The sequence below is a fragment of the Phyllobates terribilis genome, unplaced genomic scaffold (assembly GCF_046119375.1).
Source record: "Phyllobates terribilis strain yellow unplaced genomic scaffold, ASM4611937v1 Scaffold_5__5_contigs__length_657084704, whole genome shotgun sequence".
In the NCBI taxonomy this organism is placed as follows: domain Eukaryota; kingdom Metazoa; phylum Chordata; class Amphibia; order Anura; family Dendrobatidae; genus Phyllobates; species Phyllobates terribilis.
Window position 1 is genome coordinate 98,464,245 of NW_027362765.1, and position 19,786 is coordinate 98,484,030.

Below are 19,786 nucleotides of genomic sequence, written 5' to 3' on the forward strand. Positions count from 1 at the left end.
AATCTTATGGTGGCGGCGACCGGGTATCCATACTCTGTCCTCAGCCGCCACTATTTTTCCCGGTATCGTCTTCGCCTTCCACAAGCACAGGTCTCACAACATTACCCGTGCCCTCCCCAGTGCACTTACTGGGAAGGACCGCCTAACCACAAACACGTGGACAGGTGAATGTGGCCAGGGACAGTACAAAGCCAGTCCACAGCTTTTTTTGCTGAGTTGTATTTAGCTCGGTGAAAGGACTGGCATAGAGGGAAACCGTATCTACTCTGGGTGTCATTTCTCCCAGGAAGTCCTCTAATGCAGCTTGTTGCAGAAGCAATGGCAGCCCATCCAACATCAACTCGCACTTGTCGGTGGTGCTTTGACACACATACATCTTTCTTTGCGCATTTAATTTCATGACTACAGAGTTGGGCAATGGCCTGATCTGCAATGCGGTTTGAGAAATAACATGCATAAGCACGTCCGATCCACATTAAAAAAGCAGCCATAGAGTGTCCGGGAACCTTCCCCCACACTTTTCTTAGCCAGGACTGGGTTGGACGTCCCACCAGAGAATCCTCTGGTGTGCCCTGGCTTCTACCTAAGGAGAGTTCATGATAGCACTAACTTTGCAGCTGCTATGGGGCTCTTGAGCGGAGGAGAAAGGTGAGCCCTCAGAATCAAATCCTCTGGTGGACACAATGTTTTTCCATCTGAAACAGCTTCTCAGTGGGAGTTGTATTTCACCACAGCCATATTCTTTAGCTCGGTGAAGGTATTGGCATAGAGGGAAACCGTATCTACTCCGGCTGTCATTTCTCCGTCACCAGGTTCCGCCCATTGTCACACACGACCATGCCTGGCTGTATTTTCAGCGGTGAGAGCCACAGATCAGGCTGCTGTGTTACAGCTTTCAACAACTCTGCAGCGGTGGGCGGTTTGTCACCTAAGCATTAAGCATGTTATTTTCAGCACAGCCTGTTGCCGCTTGGCCAAGGCAGTGCTGCAGTGCTGTCACTTTGTGACTGATGTGGTCATTTCGGAGGTGCAGGAGCTGAACAATGTGATTACATTGAGGTTAAATTGGTGACGCTGTTTTTTATACTAAAGAAAGATCCTATTGTTTTGTTTTTTTTAAGTTATTTTTTAAGACAAATGCATTCACCGGGAAATGTCATTTTAACATTTTAGAACCTTATATGGCAATGTGGTGTGTGACACATCATCAGACACATCCTGTTTTATTTATGATGGAGGGACTCTAAAAGTCATAAAGCTTTTTTTTTATAGGGCCATCAGACGGCCCTTACTATTCTTAAAAGGCCAGCAGTCGGCCCTCGCTATTGTTAGAGAGCCATCAGCCGGCTATGCTTTGTTTTTCCCATTATTAACAAGTAGGTCTCCTATTCTGTTATTGCGTATGCAGTGACTGCAAGGGCTGCCAAAAATTTGGACTCAACCCAATACCCCTTTGAAGAGACATAGAGGAGGGTCTCAGTAAAAAAAATGTTCCCATTATAAAGGAGCTGGTCTCCTATAATGGTAATGCCCATGCTGTGACTGCAAGGGCTGCCAAAATTTGGGAAAATCCCCACTAAGAATTTAAAGACACATAGAGCAGGGCCACAGTAATGACAAATTCCCATTAGATAGGAGAGAGTCTGCTATACAGTTATAGGGAAGGTAGTGAGTCCAACGGCTGACCAATTTTAGGAAAAACCCCACTAAGAATTTAAAGACACATAGAGCAGGGCCACAGTAACAAGTACGACATGTTCCCATTAGAAAGGAGAGGGTCTGCTATACAGTTATAGGGTATGCAGAGAGTCCAACGGCAGACCAAATTTAGGAAAAACTCCACTAAGAATTTAAAGACACATAGAGCAGGGCCACAGTAATGACAAATTCTCATTAGAAAGGAGAGGGTCTCCCATAGTGTTGGCCTATGCAGTGAATGCAAGAGCTGCCAAAATTTGGGAGGCACTCCAATGCCCCTTGGAAGAGACTTAGAGGGCCTCATAAAAAATGTTCCCATTAGAAATGAGTGGGTCTCCTATACTTGGAATGCCCATGCACTAAATGTATGGGCTGACAAACATTTACCCCTGGGGGGTATACATGAACATACTATATAATTATTTTTTTTTTTACGGGCATCATAGACACCCTTTAAAAAAATTATGTGGGTGTTGCATTACGGACCACGGTCACCCTGGTGATATGGTGGTGGAGGATGACGAGAAGGAGGAGGACAAGAGCAAATAGCCAAAATCAGGAAGCGAATACCCATGTGTGGGTGTGAAGAGGTGCATGGGAATACACCTCCCAAAAAAAGACACTGGATTTGAGTTTGTTATGCTGCTGGTGGTGTTGAGAAGTCTGGCCCAATCCAGCCCTTGTTCATTTTTATAAGAGTCAGCCTGTCAGCATTTTCAGTTGACAGGCTGATGCGCTTATCAGTTATAATTCCAACAGCGGCACTAAAAACCCGCTCTGATAAAACGCTAGCGGCAGGGCAGCCCAGGACCTCCAAGGCGTAGCGAGCCAGTTCATTCCACGTATCCAGCTTGGATACCCAATAATTAAAAGGCGCAGAGGAATCACGGAGGACGTTGGTACGGTCGGCAAGGTACTCTCTCAGCATCTTCCCAAACTTTGCACTCCTTGTGAGAGTACCCCGCACTTCAGGGCCTGTGCGATGGGAGGGTCTGAGAAAACTGTCACAGAACTTTGACAGTGTTCACCTGCCTCTGCTGGATTGGATTTTTGTTTCTCTCGCCTGTACTCCTTGGTTGTCCAACGAACTGTGACCTCTGCCGCCAGCGTTTTCAGAATTTTTTTAATAATTCTGCAACAAGGGCCTTCTGGTACTGCCCCATTTTTCTAGATCTGTCCACCTCAGGATTAAGAGATATAAAGTTCTCCTTGTAGCGTGGGTCTAGAAGTGTCACCAACCAGTAATGACTGTCACCCAAAATTTTGAGAACTCTAGGGTCATAGGAAAGGCAGCGTAACATAAACTCAGCCATGCATGCCAGACTACTAACAGGCAAGACTTCCGTGTCCTCACCAAGAGGATGACTGACCATGCTCTCCTCCTCCTCTCTGTCCTCTATGTCCATTCACGCTGAACAGACAGTTGTGCAGGTAGTACCGTCTAAAGCGCATGAAACTAGCTCCTGTTCTTGCTCCTCCTCTTCCTCATTGTCACCCAATCCACATTGGGATGAGATGAGGCTTGGCTGTGCGGAATCACCCTGTATGGTTCCTTGCTCCATCTCATCGTGCTCCACCTGCAATGCATCCTCTTTGATTGTGAGCAGAGAGCGTTTCAGAAGACAGAGAAGCGGGATGGTGACGCTAATTATGGCGTAATCGCCGCTCACCATCTTGGTGGAGTCCTCAAAGTTTTGGAGGATGGTACATATGTCTGACATCCATGTCCACTCCTGAGGTCTTATGTGTGGAGTCTGAACTGAATATCGACGGCCTTGTTGATGCTGGTACTCAACAACTGCCCTCTTCTGCTCACAAATCCTTCCCAACATCTGCAGTGTAGAGTTCCAACGCGTGGGGACATCACATACCAGTCTGTGAGCCGGAATCTGCAAATGCTCCTGAAACACAACAATGGCGGCGGAAGCTGTAGCTGACTTTCTAAAATGGGCACCCAGGCGGCGTACTTTAACAAGCAGATCGGGCAGCTCCGGGTAGGATTTGAGAAACCGCTGAACCACGAGGTTAAGCACATGGGCCAGGCATGGTACATGTGTGAGCTCGCCTCGCCTCAGAGCCGCCACCAGGTTCCGGCCATTGTCACACACGACCATACCTGGCTGTAGGTTCAACGGTGTGAGCCATAGATCTGCCTGCTCTTTCAGAGCTGTCCACAACTCTTCAGCATTGTCCGGTTTGTCACCTAAGCATATTAGCTTCAGCACAGCCTGTTGCCGCTTGGCCGAGGCAGTGCTGCAGTGCTTCCAGTTTGTGACTGATGTGGTCATTTCGGAAATGGAGGCTGAAGAGAAGGAGGAGGCTGAGGAGGATGAGGTGCAGGAGCTGTAGACTGTGGGGGCAACCCTGATTGACCTAGGGTCCACAATCCTCGGCGTCGGGAGGACGTGTTCCGTCCCAAGGTCCGACTGGGTCCCGGCTTCCACTATATTAACCCAGTATGCCGTCAGCGAGATGTACTGTCCCTGCCCATAAGCACTTGTCCACGTGTCCGTGGTTAGGTGGACTTTCCAGGTAACTGCGTTGTTGAGGGCACGGCTAATGTTTTGGGACACATGCTTGTGTAATGCGGGGACGGCACACGGGGAGAAATAGAGGCTGCTGGGGACCGAGTACCGAGGGACGGCTGCCGCCATCAGGTTGCGGAATGCTTCAGTCTCCATGAGCCTAAAAGGCAACATTTCGAGCTCAAGCAGTCGTGAAATGTGGGAATTTAGTACTGTGGCCTGTGGGGCGTTGGCTGCGTATTTGCGCTTGCGTTCCAATGACTGGGGTATGGACAACTGAACACTGCGCTGGGACAAGGACATGCTTCCTGATGCTGCTACTTGAGAGTGTGCAATGACAGGTGCAGGGTTGGAGGCATCTTCGCATGCAGCATGGACAAGGGATTGGCTTGCATGCACATCAGCGGAAGAAGCAATGGTGCCACCCGCAGACACTGGTCCTGGACCATGGGGTTCGGCCCACAAATTCGGATGCTTTGCTGCCATGTGCCTGATCATGCTGGTGGTGGTCAGGCTGTTCATTTTGCCACCCCTGCTGATGCTGGCCTGGTAGGTGGTGCAAATGGCCTTTTTGGGGTTATCGACAGAGTCTTTAAAAAACAAGCAGACTCGGGAAGGTGCTACGGGGAACGGTTGCCTGCCTTCTGTCTGCGGCCACCACACTGCTTCTTCCTGCCTGTTGGGGTGCACTGCCTCCCTCCCCCTGTGTGCTGCTCTCCTCGCTCTGCATGTCCTCCTGCCAGGTTGGGTTTGTTACTATATCATCCACCACCTCGTCTTTCACTTAGGCACTCTGGTCCTCTTCCTGACTTTCTGGCAATTGTCTCACCATCGTCCACCTCTTGGGACACTTTCCCACCGTCACCTTCGTGTGACCGTGACTGCTCAAATATTTGGGCATCGCTACATGTGATCTCCTCTTGCTCCGCTTCAAAAGGACTGGGCGAGAGGCCCGAATCTATAAATGGGAAATTAAACAGCTCTTCGGAGTGTCCAAGTGTGGGATCAGTCGTCTCTGGGCACTTGGCATGGTGGGAGGAAGGAGGTTCAGGGTGAGGAATATGCGGTCAAGACTCACAGCTACTGAGACTTGACAGTGTGAAAGACAAGGTGGTGGTGGTGGTGGCTAAGTGACTGGAAGCATTATCTGCTATCCAACCAATAACCTTTTGATACCGCTCTGTGTTCAATATTGGTGTTCTGCGGTTCCCTATTAATTGGGACAGGAAGGTCGAGCGAGAAAATGTGGGTGTGGCACAATTTCAGCTTGCCTATGGCCTCGGCCTCTGCATGCACCGTCATCACCATCACGTCCAGTTCCCCGTCCCTTGCCACGTGCATTGGCAATTTTAAATGGAGGACAATATCTTCCACGCTCACAACAAATGACTGAATTTTTAGCGAACTTATATGTGATCCGTGTGACAGACAAACCAAAGTTTTAAATATCTGGCCTGTAGGTAACTATTTTGAACAGCAAACTGGTGTCAATTGCTTCACTGACACACTGAAAATTTTTTTTAATGGAGGCCAGAAATGGCAGTATTTTCTGAAAACGTATATGTGATCCGTGTGACGGAGAAAACGCAGTTTTAAATAGCTGGATTTTTAGCGCTGTAATATGGAAAGGACCTGGCTATATTCTGCAGTGCCAACAAGCAAATGGCGCAGAAAAAACGTGTTCTCTGAATTGCTTTTTAAGCAAATAATGAGGATTAAGATCCATAAAAAAATATTCCTGGCCCCTGAGACCTGGGCCTTTGTCTAGAAATATCTAACAGCAGCAGAAGGCAGAACTGGAATGGAGCCTCTTGTGCTATATGCACTGCAGTCTGCTATATACACTGCCTGCCTGCCTATATACACTGCCTGCCTGATATCTCTGCAGATGGTTTAGTCCTCAGAAGGATTGTTTGTTGAGGTGGATATGTGTCTCTAATATAGTCTGTACACCTACACTAACTAGAAACAAGCAAATCTCTCCCTAGCTCAACAGCACCTCTCCCTACACTGTCTGATTCCGGGATGCACTGTGACGAGCATGGCGGCGCCAGGTCTGATATAGACCTGATGACGTTGTGCGGCCAGCCAATCACTGTAATGCCACAACCAACATGGCTATGGCATTACAGTGAGTGGCAGGCAATCCCTGCATGTTCATTGGCTCTCTAAAGTGCGCCAAACATGCAGGGAGGAGACCCGAGCACCCGCCTGGCAACCCTGGAAATACTCGGCGAGCACCGAGCATGTCGAGCAGTGAGATGCTCGGGCGAGCACCAAGCAGTAGCGAACATGCTCGCTCATCACTACCCTTCACCCCTTCACCCCTCCCAAGCCTGTTTTCACCTTCAAATTTTAGAATTCTTACCAGTGTCACTTTATGAGGTAATAACTCTGGAACGCTTCAAAGCATCCCCCTGATTCTGACATATTCTAGTTTATGATGGTGATAAAAATTAGTTTGATATGACTTGCGTTTATTTGTGAAGAAAACAGAAATTTGGCGAAATTTGGCAAATTTTGCAATTTTCAAACTTTTAATTTTTATGCCCTTTAATCAGAGTTATGTCACACAAAATAGTTAATAAAGAACATTTCTCACATGTTTACTTTACATCAGCACAATTTTTGAAACATGATTTTTTTTGTTATGAAGCTATAAGGGTTAAAAGTTGACCATCGATTTCTCATTTGTACCACAAAGTTTACAAAAACATTTTTTTTAGGAACCACATCACATTTGAAGTCACTTTTGGGGGCTTATATGACAGAAAATCCCAAAAGTGACACCGTGCTAAAAACTGCACCCCTCAAAACCATATTCAAGAAGTTTATTAACTGCTTCAAAGGAATTTATGGAATTTGGAAGGAAAAAAATAAACATTTAACTTTTTTTTCACAAAAATGTTATTTAGATTAATTTTTTTTACTTTCACAAGGGTAACAGGAGAAAATGGACCTCAAAATTTGTTATGTAATTTCTCCTTGAGCACGCCGATACTCCATATGTCGGGGAAAACCACTGTTTGGGCGCACGGCAGGACTTGTAAGGGAAGGAGCGCTATTTGACTTTTTGAATATAAAATTTGCTGGAATAATAAGCGGACGCCATGTCGTATTTGGAGAGCCCCTGATATGCCTAAACAGTGGAACCCCCCCACAAGTGACTCCATTTTGGAAACTAGACCCCTCAGGGAACTTATCTAGATGTGTGGTGAGTACCTTGAACCCCCAGGTGCTTCACAGAAGTTTATAAAGTTGAGTCGTGAAAATACAAAAGTCACATTTTTCCCACAAAAATGTTTTTTGTAGTCCCAAATTTTGCATTTTCATAAGGTTAATAGGAAAGATTGCACCATGCAATTTCGCCTGAGTATGCCGATACCTAATATGCGGAGGAAAACTACTGTTTGGGCACATAGCAAGGCTTGGAAGGGATGGAGTGCCATTTGACTTTCTGAATGCAAAATTTGCTGGAATAATTAGTGGATGCCATGTGGTGTTTGCAGAGTCCCTGATGTGCCTAAACAATGGAAACACCCCACAAGTGACACCATTTTGGAAACTAGACCCTCAGGGACCTTAGGTAGATGTGTGGTGAGCACCTTGAGCCCCAAGGTACTTCACTATAATGTAGAGCCGTGAAAATAAAAAAATCTAAATTTTCCCACAAAAATGTTCTTTTAGCCCCAAATTTTCACAAGGGTAACAGGAGAAAATGGACCCCAAAATTTGTTGTGCAATTTCACCTGAGTACGCAGATACTCCATATGTGGGGGAAAACTACTATTTGGGAGCACGGCAGGGCTCAGAAAAGAAGGAGTGACGTTTTGGAATGCAGACTTTGATGGATTGGTCTGGGGGTGTCATGTCGCGCTTGGAGAGCCCCTGATTTGCCTAAACAGTGGAAAACCTCCACAAGTGACCCCATTTTGGAAACTAGACCCCTCAAGGAATTTATCTAGACTTGTGGTGAGCACCTTGAACCCACAGGTGCTTCACAGAATTTTACGTTGATCTGTGAAAATGAAATAAATATATTTTTCCCACAAAAATGTTGTTTTTGCCCAAAATTTTTTCATTTTCATGAAGATAGCAGGAGAAAATGGACCCCAAAATTTGTTGTACAATTGCTCCTGAGTATGCCAATACCCCATATGTGGTCAAAAACTACTTTGAGGCACAGTGCAAAGCTCAGAAGGGACGATGCGTCTTATTGATGTTCAGATTTTGCTGGACTGGTTTGAAGGTGCCATGTCACATTAGCAGAGCCCCTGAGGTGTCAGAACTGCAGAACCCGCCATAAGAGACCCCATTTTACAAACTCCACCTCTCAATGAATTCATCTAGGAGTGCCGTGATCATACTGACACCACAGGTGGGTCACAGAATTTTATACCATTGGGTAGTAAAAAAAAAATAATTATATTTTTACCACCAAATTTTGTTTTAGCCCCAGATTTTACATTTTCACACTGGGAAATGGGTAAAAATGGCACTAAAAATTGTCCCACAATTTCTTCTGAATGTACACTGTGTGCAGAATTATTAGGCAAATGAGTATTTTGATCACATGATACTTTTTATACATGTTGTCCTACTCCAAGCTGCATAGGCTTGAGAGCCAACTACCAATTAAGTAAATCTGGTGATGTGCATCTCTGTAATGAGGAGGGGTGTTGACTAATGACATCAACACCCTATATAAGGTGTGCTTAATTATTAGGCAACTTCCTTTCCTTTGGCAAAATGGGTCAGAAGAGAGATTTGACGGGCTCTGAAAAGTCCAAAATTGTGAGATGTCTTGCAGAGAGATGCAACAGTCTTGAAATTTCCAAACTTTTGAAGCGTGATCACCGAACAATCAAGCGTTTCATGGCAAATAGCCAACAGGGTCGCAAGAAGCATGTTGGCCAAAAAAGCGCAAAATAACTACCCATGAATTGAGGAAAATCAAGCGTGAAGCTGCCAAGATGCCATTCGCCACCAGTTTTGCCATATTTCAGAGCTGCAATGTTACTGGAGTATGAAAAGTATAAGGTGTGCGATACTCGGGGACATGGTCAAGGTAAGGAAGGCTGAAAAACGACCACCTATGAACAAGAAACATAAGATAAAACGTCAAGAATGGGCCAAGAAATATCTTAAGACTGATTTTTCAAAGGTTTTATGGACTGATGAAATGAGAGTAACTCTTGATGGGCCAGATGGATGGGCCAGAGGCTGGATCAGTAGAGGGCAGAGAGCTCCACTCCGACTCAGACGCCAGCAAGGTGGAGGTGGGGTACTGGTATGGGCTGGTATCATCAAAGATGAACTTGTGGGACCGTTTCGGGTTGAGGATGGAGTGAAGCTCTACTCCCAGACCTACTGCCAGTTTCTGGAAGACAACTTATTCAAGCAGTGGTACAGGAAGAAGTTGGTATCGTTCAAGAAAAACATGATTTTCATGCAGGACAATGCTCCATCACATGCATCCAACTACTCCACAGCGTGGCTGGCCAGTAAAGGTCTAAAAGAAAAAAAAATAATGACATGGCCCCCTTGTTCACCTGATCTGAACCCCATAGAGAACCTGTGGTCCATCATAAAATGTGAGATCTACAGGGAGGGAAAACAGTACACCTCTCAGAACAGTGTCTGGGAGGCTGTGGTGGCTGCTGCATGCAATGTTGATCGAAAACAGATCAAGCAACTGACAGAATCTATGGATGGAAGGCTGTTGAGTGTCATCATAAAGGAAGGTGGCTATATTGATCACTAATTTTTTTATTTATTTTTTTTTGCATGTCAGAAATGTTTATTTCTAAATTTTGTGCACTGATATTGGTTTACCTGGTGAAAATAAACAAGTGAGATGGGATTATATTTGTTTTTTATTAAGTTGAATAATAATTCTGCACATAATAGTTACCTGCACAAACAGATATCCTCCTAAGATAGCCAAATCTAAAAAAGACCCAGTCCAACTTCCAAAAATATTAAGCTTGGATATTTATGAGTCTTTTGGGTTGATTGAGAACGTAGTTGTTGATCAATAATAAAAATAATCGTCTAAAATACAACTTGCCTAATAATTCTGCACACAGTGTAGACATACCCCATATGTGGCTGTACACTACTGCTTAGTAGTGATAAGCGAGCACTAAAATGCTCGAGTGCTCGTTGCTCGGGTCTAGCAGATTGTAATGCTCGGGTGCTCGACCCGAGCAATGAGCCCAATGTAAGTCAATGGGAAAGTCAAGCATTTTTCCGGCGGCCCCTCCAAAGTTCTAGAGGGGGCCTAAAAATTGGCCAAATCGATGGAAACAATGCTAAAAATTATATGGGAACAGCATGGGTAAGACCCCTGGAAGCATCTCTGACTCCCAGGTCATTGCTGTGAGCAATGTTGTCAGAGTATTACACCACTTTTATGGACTCACAATAAAACATACAAAAACAAAGCCAAAATGGATTTTTCTGGAAAAAATGTTAAGGAACATTCTTTCCAGGATAATGACTTTGTATATAAGGCAAAATAAATAACCAAAACCAAAAATGCTCCTCCACACCCTGGCCTATGTTCACACGTAGCGTTTTTGCACTTTTGCATTGCTTTCAACAGTGAAAAATACATTCACCAGTAGATGTAATTTTAACATTTTACTACCTTATCTCGCCATGTGGTGTGTGAGACGTGATCAGACACATCCTATTTCATTTATGAAGGAGGGACTGTGAAAGTCACAAAGCCTATTTTTACAAGGCCATCAGGCTGCCCTTACTATTGTTAGAGGGCCATATTGTTGTTGTTATTAAGGAGTGGGTCTCCTATACTGTTATTGCGTATGCAGTGACTGCAAGGGCGGCCAAATATTTGGACTCACTCCAGTACCCCTTTGAAGAGATGTTAAAAACATTGTTCCCGTTATTAAGGAGTGTGTCTCCTATAGTGGTAATGCCCATGCACTTTGAAAAACATTTACCCCTGGGGGGTATACATGAACATACTGTATAAAAAACTGAATGTTAGAGGTAGGCCTCTAAAAAAAATTTCCTACGGGCATCATAAACACCTTTAAAAAAATTATGTAGGTGTTGGATGATGGTCACCCTGTTGCTATGGTGGTGGAGGATGAGGAGAAGGAGCGTGCCGTAAAATAGACTAAATCAGAAAACATATACCCATGTCTGGGTGTGAGGAGGTGCATGGGAATAGAACCCCCCCCCCCAAAAAAAAAACCCAACAACTCTGGATTTGACTTTATGTTCTGCAGCTATCATCCGGTGGTGTTGAGAAGTCTGGCCCAATCCAGCCCTTGTTCATTTTGATAAGAGTCAGTCTGTCAGCATTTTCAGTTGACAGGCGGATGCGCCTATCAGTTATAATATCTCTGTCAGCACTAAAAACCCGCTCTGACAAAACTCTAGCAGCAGGGCAGGCTAGGACCTCCAAGGCATAGAGAGTTCATGCCACGTGTCTAGCTTGGACACCCAATAGTTATAAGGCACAGAGGAATCACGGAGGATGTTGGTACGGTTGGCAAGGTACTCCTTCAGCATCTTCCAAAACTTTTCCCTCTTTGTCAGAGTACCCCACGCATCAGGGCCTGTGCGATGGGAGGTTCTGAGAAAACTGTCCCAGATCTTTGACAGTGTTCCCCTGCCTCTGCTGCATCGTATTTGTGTTTCCCTCGCCTGTACTCCTTGGTTGTCCAGCAAACTGTGACCTTTGCCGCCAGGGTTTTCAGATGGGATTTTTTAAAATAATTCCTCAACAAGGGCCTTGTGATACTGCAACATTTTATTATTCCTCTCCGCCACGGGAAGGAGAGATAGAAAGTTCTCCTTGTAGCGTGGGTATAGAAGTGTGACCAACCAGTAATTACTGTTGCCCAAAATGCATACAACACGAGTGTCACGACACAGCTGTCAGATGACCAGTGATCAGGGGCACCTACCCTGATCCTAAAACTAGGGGCACCCTAGCTTGCCCTAATCCACCGGATACCTCTGAAGGTGAGGATGCCGTGGCCTCCGCTCTTGCCCTAACGCATGAGTTAGCCCTGCGCTTGATTTCTTCCCCCACCCGAGGAAGAGGGGTGCTACTGTGCACTGTACTACACCAACCCGACAAACAGGGCAACACGGACGAGGGTTAACACAAAACTCCAGGCACACAAAATATTCACACACATATAACAGAGGGAAGCACTGGGGTGTGAAGGTAGAGGGATAAACCAAAATAGAGTAGGATAAGGAATAACCACGCATACAAACCAGGCAACAGTCACAAGTTATTCCTCCCAACCTCCTTCTCATTAGATACTCCACTCCCTCCTAGCAAAAGCTATCTCTGACAAGGATTTGTATCAGAGCCCAGATTATAAAGGGAAAAGGAGTGGCTAACCGAGCTCAGCGAAATCCAACATGGCCGCTTAACCCCTGTTCTGCTGGAAGAAAATAAACACATTTAAAATGATGGAGAAGTGCTTCTTCTCGGACCTGGAGCAGAAGCCCTCTGGCGTCGAGGTCTCCTGGCTCCAACCTGTCGCGGTAACCCCGTGAGGGTCACGGGAAAGGCAGCGGAACATAAATTTAGCCTTGTGTGCCAGACTGCCAACTGCCAAGACTCCCCTGTCCTGACCAAGAGGACGACTGTCTATGCTCTCCTCCTCTTTCTCCCTCTCCTTAGGCCATCCACGCTGAACAAACGTTATGAATGTTGTGTGGGTAGTACCGTCTTTAGCGCAGGAAAACAGCTCATGTTCCTCCTCATTATCACCCAATCCACGTTGAGATGAGATGAGGCTGGACTGTGTGTAATCACCCTGTATAGTTACTTGCTCCAGCTCATCATGCTCTGCCTGCAATGCCTCCTCTTTAATTGTGAGCAGCGAGCAATTCAGTAGACAGAGAAGCGGGATGGTGACACTAATTATGGCGTCATCGCCACTCACCATCTTCGTGGAGTCCTCAAAGTTTTGGAGGATGACACAGATGTCAGACATCCATGCCCATTCATCAGCTCTTATGTGCGGAGGCTGACCTGAATACCGACAGGCGTGTTGAAGCTTGTACTCAACAACAGCCCTCTGCTGCTCATAAATCCTTCCCAACATATGCAACATTGAGTTCCAAAGCGTGGTGACATCGCAGATCAGCCGGTGAGCCGGAAGCTGCAAACGCTGCTGAAGCACGGCGAGGGCGGCGAAAGCTGTAGGTGACTTCCGAAAATGGGCACACACGTGGTGTACTTTCACAAGCAGTTCAGGCAGATTCAGGTTGGTTTTGAGAAACTGCTGAACCACTAGGTTGAGCACATGGGCCAGGCATGGTACGTGTGAGGGCTTGCCTAGCTTCAGAGCCTTCATCCACCAGGTTACGGCCATTGTCACTCACGACCATGCCTGGCTGTAGGTTCAGCGGTGACCCAGGGCCCTTAATCCTTGGCATCGAGAGGATGTGTTCCATCCCAGGGTCCAACTGGGTCCCGGCTTCCACTATATTAACCCAGTGTGCCATCAGCGAGATGCACCGTCCCTGGCCACAAGCATTTTTCCATGTGTCCATGGTTATGTGGACCTTCCCAGTAGCTGCATTTTTGAGGGCACGGGTAATATTTTGGGACATGTGCTTGTGTAAAGAGGGGATGGCACACCGGGAGAAATAGTGGCGGCTGGGGACCAAATACCGGGGGACAGCCACCGCCATGAGGTTGTGGAAAGATTCCATCTTCACGAGCCTAGATGGCAACACTTCCAGTGCAAGCATTAGAGAAATATGGCAGTTTAGTACTGTGGACTATGGGTGGTTGGCCGCGTATTTGCTCTCGCATTCAAAGGACTGAAATAGGGACAATTGAACACTGTGCTGGGAGAAGGACGTGGACTTGGTTGCTGATGGTGGTGGTTGCAAGTGTGCAACAACAGGTGCAGTGTGGGAGGCATCTTCATCTGCACCATGGACAGTTGATAAGCATGCACTACAACAGCAGAATAGGCAGTGGTGTCAACCGCAGACACAGTTTCTGGACCTTGCCGTTTGGCCCAAATAGTCGGGTGCTCTGCTGTCATGTGCCTGAGCATGCTGGTGGTGGACAAGCTGGTAGTTTTGCTGCCCCTGCTGATGCTGGCATGGGAGATGTTGCAAATGGCCTTTTTGGGGTAAACTAGACAGTCATTAAAAAAGAGCCAGACTCTGGAAGACCTAACAGTTGGACTAGCAACTTCCCCCATGTTGGTGTTCCAGGGGACAGTTGCCCGCCCCCGGGGTCTGTGTCCACCCGACTGATTGTTCCTCCTGTTGTGGTGTTACGCCTCCCTGACCCTCTGTGCTGCTGTCCTCACTATGCATGTCACCTTGCCAGGTTGGGTCAGTGACATAATCGTCCACCACCTCATTTTCCACGTACGCACCCTGGGCCTCCTCCTGACTTGGTGGCAATTGTGTCTCATCATCATTCACCTCTTGTGACAGTAATTGCACTTTCCCACCGTCGCCTTCGTGTGACCGTGGCTGCTCAAATATTTGGACATCACTACATGCGATCTCCTCTTGCCCCATTTGAAGCAGGCCGGGCGAGAGGACCGAATCTATAAATGGAAAATTCAACAGATCTTTGGAGTGTCCAATTGTGGGATCACTTGTCTCCGTGCACTCGGCATGGTGGGAGGAACTGAGGATCAGAATGAGAAATATGTGATTCAGACTCATGGCTACAGAGACTGGACCATAGGGAAGACAGAGTGGTGGTGGCAAACTAAATGGAAGCATTATCTGCTATCCAACCAACAACCTTTACACACTGCTCTGGCTTCAATAGTGGTGTTGTGGCACCCCTGAGGGTTCAGTCGCCACAGGGGTACTGCACCTCAGTTTGAGGTGTGGTATCTCCTCTTCCAGGTAAGGATGGAGAACTTCTCAGGACCCTACTTCACCACTCAACACTACACCACTCCTGTCCTGTAGGGGGCCTGAGTGCACCAGGGTGCTGCCCCGGCCCGGGATAGAGGAGATTGGGGGAACCAAAGATAGGGGGAACCATGTAGTGGGTGAGGGTGGAGGACTTTTAGGTTACACTTACTAATTCATATTTAATCAACGGCCATTTTAAGTTCATGGTCTTTGATTGTGGTCTTCATCTCTGAATGTGGCTTTCTGCTAAGAACCTGCAGCCTATTGAAGATACACGGTCCTAGTTCTCTGGCCTTGAGACGAGGAGCGGGTTAGAGTTAACCGCTGTCTCTACCTGGTCAAGGTCCCTACCTAAGAAGGCCTGGAGGGGAGCAGAGGAGACAAGCTCCACAGGCAAAAGGATCCCAGGGGGATGCAGACGGAGCGGCATACGCCACCTGTACTCTTTATTCTGGCCTAGTCAGAGGGATTCCTGCTGCAAGAGGGGTGACCGGCCCCCGATATCTGACTTTGGTACTTCACGTCTCAGTCAGAAAAGCCCGGAAGCTTAGTGGATCCCAGGAGGGATACGGACGGAGCGGCCAACGCCACCTGTATCTTTCTACCTGCGTTTATCCAGAGGGACCCGGCGTTACACCTAGTTCTAACCACACAAATAGTCAAGTGAAGACTTAGTGGGAGAACTAGCCAAGGAGAGGAAGACACACCAGAGGGGTTTCGACAGGTGCTCCTGATCTACCTGGAAAGTGCTAGACCCCCCTTCCTGGTGGCCGCAGTACGCCGCGAGGAGCAGAGGGAAGCTTTGCGGCTAAAGTTCATCTCAATGTGAGTAAAAACCCTGGATGACTTCACACCCCGCTTCAGCCTGTTATTTCCTGCGCGGCACTGCACCCACCATCCTTCCTCACACTGCCCTGAGGCCCGCTCCGCCTGCGGGGAGCCGTCCCATCTAAGCTGCCTGTAACACCGGCCTCAGTGGACTGAAGCAGCGCTGGTGTCCATCAACGGGAACCGTAGGTAGCGTAGTCAGAAAATACCACTCAACCATGAAAGCCCAAATCTTTTATGTGATGGCCCTGGGCACGGACCGGGTCCAGGCCATGACTGCCTCCCCCGCTACCCCTTACACCGACCCGGCTCCGAGTAACCCCATCTCCCAGGGAGGGCTGTGAGTGTCACAACTGGACCATAGGGAAGACAGAGTGGTGGTGGCAAACTAAATGGAAGCATTATCTGCTATCCAACCAACAACCTTTACACACTGCTCTGGCTTCAATAGTGGTGTTCCCCGGCCCCCTACAAAGTGGGACAGGAAGGTAGGGAGACGTCATGTGGCTGCTTGTTATGTTCCCTCAGCAGGCAAATTTCATCTTGCCCATGACTTCGGCCTCTGCGTGCACCATCACCATCACGTCCACTTCCCTGTCCCTTGCTACGCGTCTTGCCCATTTTAAATGGAGTGTAATATTTGGCACGCTTCACAAAATGTCACGATTATTGCCACAGTAATATCGAATCATGTCTGATGACCACGGTTTTAGCCAGTTGTCTTGTAGTATGGTATTGGTTAGCGACCAAGTGTGAATAGGTAGAGCAACACACAACTGGCAGACTTTAAATGCAACACACAACTGGCAGACTTTAAATGGAGTGTTATATTATTATTATTTATTATTATAGCACCATTAATTCCATGGCGCTTTACATGTCAAAAGGGGTATACGTAGCAGAAAACAAGTACATTAGTTTGAAAAAAAGCAAGTCACCGACTGGTACAGGAGAGAGGTCCCTGCCCGCGAGGGCTCACAATCTAGAAGGGGGGCGGGGTGAGGAATACAGTAGGTGAGGGCACAGCTGGTCGTGCAGCAAGGGTTAATGCAGGTTGTAGGCTTGTCAGAAGAGGAAGGTCTTCAGCTCCTTTTGAAGGTTTCCAAGGTAGGTGTCAGGATTGTCACGGATTCGCACACACACGATTCCGATCACTCACTACGTAGCTATCGGCAAGCGACCTGTGAGCGTATGGCATACACATCTCCGGATTCCAACGCAAGGAATATTTGTATACACCCCTGTACGGTCACTGCCAGTTTCACGATAGCCCAATTAATATTATTTGCTGCCACCACCGATCAATTTTAAAATATAATACAGGCCTGATTGGACTCCTTCTTTCTGGTAGCGTATATGGCTTTGGGGGAGGAATGATTACAGGACAAAAGAAACAGGACTATTACATTTTATATTTAATCCAAAAGGGAGGCAGTATTTATGAAAACTATACAAAAGGTTTTACAAAAGGAGACAATACAATACATATGCAGTTACATGAAAATAAATGGGGTTAAAGAAGAACTTAGTAAAAAGATCGCAGAGATGATTCTGTTTAGCTGGAGGGGAGAAGCTCCAATTGACCGTTATCGAACGTGACCTGTGCTATATGAAATATACTATACTCCCGGCAGGAGTCCTGACCCATCCTCGACTGGGTCTTTTGTGCCAAAGGGGAAACCTTCCAACACACGCCCTGTGAAGACATCATGTGGGCTGTGCTCCAGCCTTCATATTTTTATTAAGTCATCGCGGAAGTTAGATATCTTATCGCTGGTTGATCGCAGAAGCTTGCAAGTGACGCCATATTCTTTGTTACGAATTTACCTTTCCTTAGAGACTACACATGGCATACCTGCGGTCCGTTATTCTGGTACTTTTGCGCCACAGCTCACCGGAGGGGCTCACAGCTATGGAAAACTATGCATATTGTTCCTTAACTGACCCTGCTGCTAAAAATGTGTCCCATTATTATCGGAAGTATAGAACATTCGATATTCCATATTTCATTTCGGCGCCGGCGAGACTGCAGATTTCTGTTGAGCAAATGGGGATGCCCTGGGGGTGAGAGAGAATTCTTTTGAAGCCAGGACTTGCATCCTTCTCACCTAGGTGTATATTTGTTACAGGCCGGCGTCACTAGAAAATACACTCGTATGTTAATTGGGTTAGTAGCTCCCTTTGTGCTAGCATTTGCCTATTAGCCACTTCTCCGTTGTGTGCTAATTTTCAGAGAGACAGCTCCGTAGATTGCCAGCTTTTCTACTCTGACAAATAGTATAGAGGAGGGGGAATGAGGGGTTTGGGATAAATTCTTAATATTTCTATGACAGTAGGTGAGAGTGTGACGTGTTGGGGTGGAGAATTCACGGGAGAAATCTTGTATGCAATTGTGGGAAGAGGAGATCATAGGGGAGTAGAGAAGGAGGTCCTGTGAAGATCAGAATTTGCGTGCAGGTAGGTATGGGGAGGCTAGATCACAAATGTATGGAGGAGACAGGTTGTGGCTGGCTTTGTATGCCAAGGTTAGGGTCTTGAACTTGAGTCTCTGGGCAATGGGGAGCCAGTGCAGGGATAGGCAGAGGGGAGAGACAGGGGAATAGCAGGGGGACAGGTGGATTAGTCAGGCAGCAGAGTTTAGGATAGATTGCAGGGGTGAGAGAGTGGTAGAAGGAAGGCCACAGATCAGGAGGTTGCATTATTCGAGGCGAGAGATGATGAGGGCATGCACTAGTGTTTTTGCAGATTCATGGTTGAGGAATGTACGGATCCGGGAAATATTTTTGAATTGGAGCCGGCAGGAAGTGGAAAGGGCTTGGATATGAGGTTTGAAGGAGAGATCAGAGTCATGGGTTACCACGAGGCAGCGATCTTGCGGGACTGGGGAGAGTGGACAGCCATTGATGTTGATAGATAGGTCAGGTGGGGGGGTTGAGTGAGATGGCGGAAAGATGATGAATTCAGTTTTATCCATATTAAGTTTTAGGAATCTAGCAGAGAAGAAAGATTAAATAGTGGACAGTCAGTGTGGGATTCTGGTTAGTACGGAGGTGATATCAGGTCCAGAGAGGTAGATCTGTGTGTCATCAGCATAGAGATGATACTGAAAGCCATGGGACTCTATGAGCAGTCCCACGCCGAAGGTGTTGATGGAGAAGAGCAGTGGTCCTAGAACTGAACCTTGGGGGCACTGACTGATAGGGGGCGAGATGAGGAGGTGGTGTGTGAGTGGGAGACGCTCTGTTAGGTATGAGGCGATCCAAGATAGGGCCAAGTCTGTGATGCCCAGAGATGAGAGAGTTTGTAGTAAGAGGGAATGGTCCACTGTGTCAAAGGCACAGGACAGGTCCAGGAGGAGGAGGACAGATTAGTGTCGCTTGGATTTGGCGGTTAGTAGGTCGTTGATGACTTTAGTCAGGGCAGTTTCAGTGAAGTGATGCGGTTGGAAGCCAGATTGGAGACAGTCAAAGAGGGAGCAGGAGGAGAGGTGGGAGGACAGTTTAAAATGGACATGTTGGTCCAGTAGTTTTGAGGCATAGTGGGAGAAGTTATATGGGGTGATAGCTAGACAGAGAGGATGGATCAAGGGAGGACTTTTTGAGCATGGGTGTGTTCGAGGCAAGTTTGAAGCATGAGGAGAAGACGCCAGGCACGCTTCCCAAAATGTCACAATTATTACCGCAGTAATCTCGGATCACGTCTGATGACCACGGTTTTAGGCAGTGGCCTTGTAGTATGGTATTGATCAGTGACCAAGTGTGAATAGGTTGAACAACACACAACTGCCAGACTTTAAATGGAGTGTAATATTTGGCACGCTCCCCAAAATGTCACGA